Below are 6,876 nucleotides of genomic sequence, written 5' to 3'. Positions count from 1 at the left end.
CTGTCTGTCTGTCTGTCTGTCTATCTATCTATCTGTCTGTCTAACTGTAGTTCTTTTTATCAGTCTGTGTATCATATTCTGTCTATCGCTCGTTCTATCATTCTCATTCTATCATTCTGTCTGTCATATCATCTGACAGAATTTCAGTTCTTCTTAAATTTGCTTCATGACAATCACATTTGAATTGGAATGCTGCATCCTGTTTTCTACTTTAATTCAAATTCAATAAAAAAAATCAGGAGTTAAATTTGATCTTAAAAGGCATTCACAATTCTGAATGGCACACAACCCTGGAACAAATACTATTATTGGAAACATTGTGCTGAAGTGTCTGTAACTCTGCATGTCACTCTGAAAGATCCCGACATTAGGAAATAGTGGCAGAAGTTTACTTGATATAAGGTCCTGCAGTCATGAATAATTACAGAAAAGCGAATGTGGCACTTACATAGGAGCCTAAAGTTGGCATGAGATAAAAATTGACCATTCATCATCCATTTTACTGTGTTCCAAAGTTTTGTAAACACCAAGATATTAATTTACATCACATGAAAACATGTGACCAATAGAACGGCGCAACCTCTTAGCTGAATTAAAATAACAAAACTTTAAATTTGGAGTTTTGCAGCATTGCAGTAAAGATTGTATATTTTTACATTTTGGATGTGTTATTATTTGTTATATGTTGAATTCATTTAAAAAAAAAAAAAAGACTTCAGTGTGATGACATTATCACGACCATTGCAGTGTCCATAGAATTTTGCTCAGTCCTGTGCGTTAAGTGTGAACATAGCATTAAAATTATAGCCGCTAAAAATGGCTCACTTAATTCTAAGGGTCAGAGAGAGGGTGGAAAAAGGTTGTGAAAAAATGAAATGATGACCTTTATAAACACTATAAGCAGACTCAAGGGAAAAGAAAAAAATATATATTTATGATATGAACCCTTTACTAGATACCTGATATCTGAAAACCAGTGTAAGCTGAAGTGTCAAGGCTGATATTGGTTGCAATGCCAACCCTGAAGTTGAATTCCTACAACCATCACATTGTCTAGCTTTGCACTAAAGTACTTTCCCTCGTCTGATGAGAGAACTTCCATCTTTTGAAATGGCTTGACTCTTTATTGCTTTTGAAACACCTCCGGCACTTTAAGCAGATGGAGAACAAAAGGATCGGCTGCCAAGAGCTGACTTCGTCAACAGCACAATCAAACTCTCTGACTTCACAGGGTAAGAGGAGAGACGGATGAGAGGATGATACTGAGGAGCTCATGCAGAAAAACCAAATGATGCTGGTGTGATTCACAAACCCTTTTCTTAATCATACAGGCAGCCTACAAATAAAAACATTACACGTGTCAAAATAAGGAGAAACAAATAGCACAAGGCTCGTCAGTGATTTTTGGTGTAATTTGAATTGCAATGTTTGCAGTGATCCTGAAGAGGCTGTCAGAGATGCTGAAGCTCTAAGAACCCGCACAAGTCAAACAGAGAGAGAGAACAACAGCAGACATACACTGAAGGCACCTGAGGAATGAGTTTAGCTAAATAAATGAACAGAAAAGAAAGACAATAAACTGTCTTTATATTTTTCAATTTATTAAGTACTGGGCTGACAATTTAATGTTCATGTAATCAGTTATTAGAAAATAACACACTAAAAATTATGCAATAAATATTCCTCCTGTTCCATACGTAAATTCCATAATAAGGAATTTTCCTGAAAAACAGCTTGATACGACACAATGGCCCATGTGTACATAAAAAAAACATAATAACTAAACAACAAATAAATATATTAATAAATAAAATAAAAAAAGAAATAAACGATAAATAAAAGAGAGAGATAAGATATTTCCTGACAATTTCCTTTGTGAAATTAATCATTATTCATTGAGATTTTAAATTTGATTACATGAGCTATATAATTAATAATTATATTTTTTCCCCAGAATTAATTAGATTAGCAATAAACTGCCTTTATTTGGGCCCTATTTATGACACAAACATCAATGTGTGAATAAACCAACAATAACATTATAATAATTATATTAATAACATAATAATATTAATAATTTATAAAAAATTCTATGAAGTAACCGTTTAGTGCTTTAGAGGTTTAGTGTGGTGTTCACTACTATATTCAGAACTGATGTACTTATGTCCTACTTAAGTGGGTCAAAAAAACTGTCTAATGCTCAGCTAAGTACATTTAATATCATTTTAAACTATAACACATTTTCATTTAATTTTAATGAACATGCATTTATCTATCTAATGTTCAAAAACATTACATTCACTTTTGTCATATTATTTTCATAATAAGTAGTCTTTTTAAAAGTATGGTAAAGTGTACTTATCTTTCACAAGGAATGGCTTATTTTAATTGATACAAAACAGTAAAATCAAGGGATATGACCTATACAAAAAAAGTATGGTACAGGATATTAGACCATAGATGACACAATAATGTCAACACATTTTTCACAATTATTTTTTTATATTAATCATATTTAATCACATATAATCAAAGTGCTAAAAGCCCTTAAATGAAAAAATGATATTCATTAACATGATGAATACGTGGTAGAAAATACAATAGTATTGCCATTGTACACATCATAATACCATGTTACTTTTTGGTGGAGAGCTCATATGCGAGAACCAGGTGTTTATTCCAAAAGAGACTTTGCGAGCCCAAGGGAAAAAATCCCAAACAATGTAGATGAGGTTCCATTCCACGCTAGACCTAGTTCACAAAGTCGCCAGTAGAGGACCCAACCATTGCTGTGGCGCGCATTTATTCGAATTTGACAAAGAAGCCTTCATATCCTCACCTGCATATAGTACATTACATGATGTGGGAGGCACTGGAGGCTGAATTAGATGCAGAAGCAAGATGCTGAAGGTGAGAAATGAAATGCACGGCCCGAGCACACAACCCTGCTTGTTCCTGCTTTTCATTCAGCTGCTGCTCTCCTTGAATGCAAATGGCACACTTCATGATGATTTTCACTTGCTGAAAGAGTGTGTGTTGTGTATGTGTACGTTTGTATAAGTGTCTACTGAGACGCTTGTGAAATATTACAGAGCGTTTGTTCCCTCCCGACCTTGAGGGTGGTGTGACCTTGTTAGTCGCCCACTTCTGGACCAAGCAAATGGCCTCTGTTGGTCCATCCCTCCCCAAGGAGCTTGAACACACACACATTTGTATGCACACTTAGATCCGTGTGCACTCGTGCATTCTTATGCTCGCTGTGTTTTCCTTGACAATGTTTGCAGAGTTGGAAATAGCTTTAATAATTTACAAAGTTAATTTCCTGGCAGCACTCGGACCAGCACAGTTCAAACACGAACGCGTGTGACAAGAAATCCCCCGAGCTGTGCGGTGAATGAGCTGTATGGAGAGAGAAATGAGTGTGTGTGAGTTTAGCTGGAGGCTTCACAGACTCTGCTGTATTGACTGTATGGCTGCTCTGGGTAATGAGATTCCAATGTAAACGCTTGTGGATGGGATGAGAGCGGAAGCTCATTAAGTGAGGGATAAAACCAACCTATTCGATCCGATATCAGTAAGTATCACGTAAGAGCTAAAATAGCACTACAAATTACATGTCACAACACAACGCTCGAGTGAGGAATGCCTACAGGTCCAGCTTCATTAACCTCTGACCATTGATCCTTAGTGGCTACTTCTGACATACAGTCTCAAAGTGCTTGACTGCAGGAGAATCAGTGTTTTTTTTAGTATTCTGGTAAGCCCTATGTTTGAAGACAATGCTAAAAATTAAATGATAGTTGTCAAATTGTTATGTGAAAAGAATAGGGCTATCAATTTAACCAACACAGGCTAACTGTAAAAACGTGCCTGTGGTGAAGTTTCTGCAAAAGTGATATTACGTTGCTTTCGCAACACTTCACAAAGTGAAATGTGCAGTGAGTGGCACTAAAAGCATGTTTAGTTTTATCTGAAATGGATAACCTAGATGTGAATTTGGCAACGTTTTATTGCACTGGTTGTTATATGTAATGTGGCAGTACAGAAATTAAACATCTAACGAGTGGAGCTAAAAGGTTAACGCTTTATCGCATGTAAGGGATAATATACCCCAAAAGGGTTATTCTGTGATAACAACCGGCTGGATGTACATTATCCCGCTTATTACACGGCTACTTGCCACATAAGTAAATAATTAGACAAAATATTAATTTGAGTTGATATATTTGAACACGAGGCTTCTGTGAAGAAAGCAGTTGCGAGCAAGCGGCAAGTTCAAACTAGACGGACAATTAAAAACTTATTAAATTTCACCACATAAATAACTAAGGTGATAAAAGATATTTATTTAAGACAAAACTGCTTTAAAATCTTACCAGTTTGTTAGTTAACTTATAATCCATTACAGTGTACAAAACAATCGTCGCAAAATGGCAGCAGCTGCGTTTGTATGAAAGCCGTCATATGATGCAATTTCAAGATTTCCTTTCTCTTTGGAGTTTTACTAGCTGTTCGTGAATAGATAAGATCCCCAGGGCCGGATTTACGCATAGGCATTCTAGGCACGTGCCTATGCTCACTCGTCCAGGGAGGGCCCAAACACAATGAAGAGATATATAATATTTTGTTATATTATGGGCTATCTACAACAATAAAAGAACCAAAACCTCAGAAGACATTGAGCAAATAAATATAACAAACAATAGGGTAAAAAATGACAAACTATCTCCACTCCACTCCATCAAGAGGGTAGGGGGCCTGAACGCATTTTCGGTCGACGATTCATGCCTAGAGTTTGGGCCAGCTGACTCCCAGGTAATCCTGAGGCCCCGGCCCGGCTATGTGCCCAAGGTTCCCCCTACTCCCTTCAGGGATCAGGTGGTGAGCCTGCAAGCGCTGCCCCCGGAGGAGGCAGACCCAGCCGGAAGGATGGGGCTTCCGCAACATTCCTGTTCCAAGTGGAACGGGTACGTTTTCGCAGTGTTATCCAATCTCACTGAGTGGCTAGTGCTATATATTTAGTGCAATATCAGTGTAGCTGAACATCGTCTCAGTTACGTATGTAACCCTTGTTTAGTTTACACTCGAAGTGGATTGGTCTCTTTAAGCGAGATTCCAATTCGTTAGCCACCGACATGACGTCTCCGTTCCCTCCTTCAGGGAACGAGGGTTACATACGTAACTGAGACGATGTTCAACTACACTAGATATTCTATGGTAAAACAAGCTCCTTGACTACTAATAATGTTTTTTTTTTCTTGAATCCATGGAAAGAAGCAGCAAACACTTAAATATCTGGTATGGTTTACTTGTTTCACTTGTTGAACAGAATCTGTTTTCAGGAATGACTCAAAGTCTGTTCACATCTCTATTGTTAGATCAGTGTAGTTAGATCAATAATGTGTTTTTGACCTTCATTATGCATGTTTTAATTATACTGTGTAGAGAATAAAATACAAATAATAAAAGAAACATTTTTCAATCTCCTCACATTCTTTCTTACCTGCCTCAATGTAACAGTCACACTGATGGGCCATTAGGGGAGGGGCCCTTTGTCTCTCAGGTGTGAAGCACTAAATATTCATGGACATTGTCACTCCCTCGCATACAGGCTTTCGATCACAAAACATGTCTTTAAAAATTTAAATCAATATATTGTTTTATGTGAGTAAGCAGGATGATTTTCAGATAATTTTGAAGTAAATATTCTAGCCTATAAGACCGATTACTCAAAAGTCTTATTCAGAGCTATTCAGTATGGGTTTTATGGCCTTATTTCAGCTACATTTTTTCCCCAAAACTTACTTAACCACGCATAATATTTTTTTTCTAAACAAAATGCAAACATGTACATCCATCTTGCTCACATATTATTGTAGCACAGTTTGTGCTGAATTAAAAAAAAAATTTACATGTTGGCCAAAAGTATGTTATAAGTAGCTGAAATAAGCACAAATGTCAGGGCATGTCAAAACATTTCAAGGGCCCCAAAATCACCTCAGACCCCAGAGGGTTAAGCACACGTGTGGTTTTGTTTACAGTTTCTGGTTCACTTGCAAAAAGGGCAGTGTGAAAGCGAACCGCAACAAACAAACAAAAAATCAACATTGTATTTGGTCCGGACCAAAGCAACTGAACTAGTGGACTTTCCTGGTGTGAATACACCCTTAGTTTATAAATCATGCAGCATGTTAGAAGTGTTTTGAGGTCATAAACTATTGTGCAAGGAACCGTGTGAAAATGTGATTAAAGGGGTCATATGATGCAATTTAAATTTTTTCTTTCTCTTTGGAGTGTTACAAGCTCTTGGTGCATAAAGAAGATCTGTAAAGTTGCAAAGACTAAAGTCTCAAATCCAAAGAGATATTCTTTATAAAAGTTGAGTCAACCACGCCTACCTAAAACGGCTCATTCTAACACACCCCCACATGTGTACGTCACGATGTGGGAAGATTTACATAACGCCGCCCAAATGATCAAGCAAAGAAAGAAGGCATAACTTTTATTCTCGTTGTAGTATTGTTGTTGCCGCCGCCATGTCGTGAAGGCGCTGTGTGTTTCATTGTGAAAGCGAAACTACTTTGTTTGGTCTTCCAAAAGAGGACGATATCTGCTTCGTCATGCCTGGAGCTGATCCGTGCTGGTCGCTGAGGAAATACATCAACTTCGTGCTGTGGATTGCCGGATCGGCTTTCACCGTGGACGAAGCGGAGTCCAGCCCGGGGTAGTCACATGTGGTTGCCGCAAGCCTGCCGGCCGCTCCGTTCTTAAGCCCGCCCACCGCCGCTCACTCAAGCTGGCCGCCGCTCACTCTAGGCCTCCGGCCTCTGCTCACTCTAGCCCGCAGTGTGTGACGCTGTGTTTCGTTGTGAAAGC

At 38.1% G+C, this 6,876-nt stretch overlaps 1 protein-coding gene across 1 annotated transcript in view; it reads right to left on the bottom strand.

The window, feature by feature from the left end:
• Positions 1–6,876, bottom strand: part of LOC107552961 (trichohyalin-like) — a 115,683-nt gene that overhangs the window by 106,741 nt on the left and 2,066 nt on the right. The window lies entirely within an intron of this gene.

Source organism: Sinocyclocheilus grahami, unplaced genomic scaffold, assembly GCF_001515645.1.
Source record: "Sinocyclocheilus grahami isolate Dianchi unplaced genomic scaffold, SAMN03320097.WGS_v1.1 scaffold462.1, whole genome shotgun sequence".
Lineage (NCBI taxonomy): Eukaryota > Metazoa > Chordata > Actinopteri > Cypriniformes > Cyprinidae > Sinocyclocheilus > Sinocyclocheilus grahami.
The sequence above is the reverse complement of the archived record's forward strand: the minus strand, read 5'-3'. Positions and strand labels throughout refer to the sequence as shown.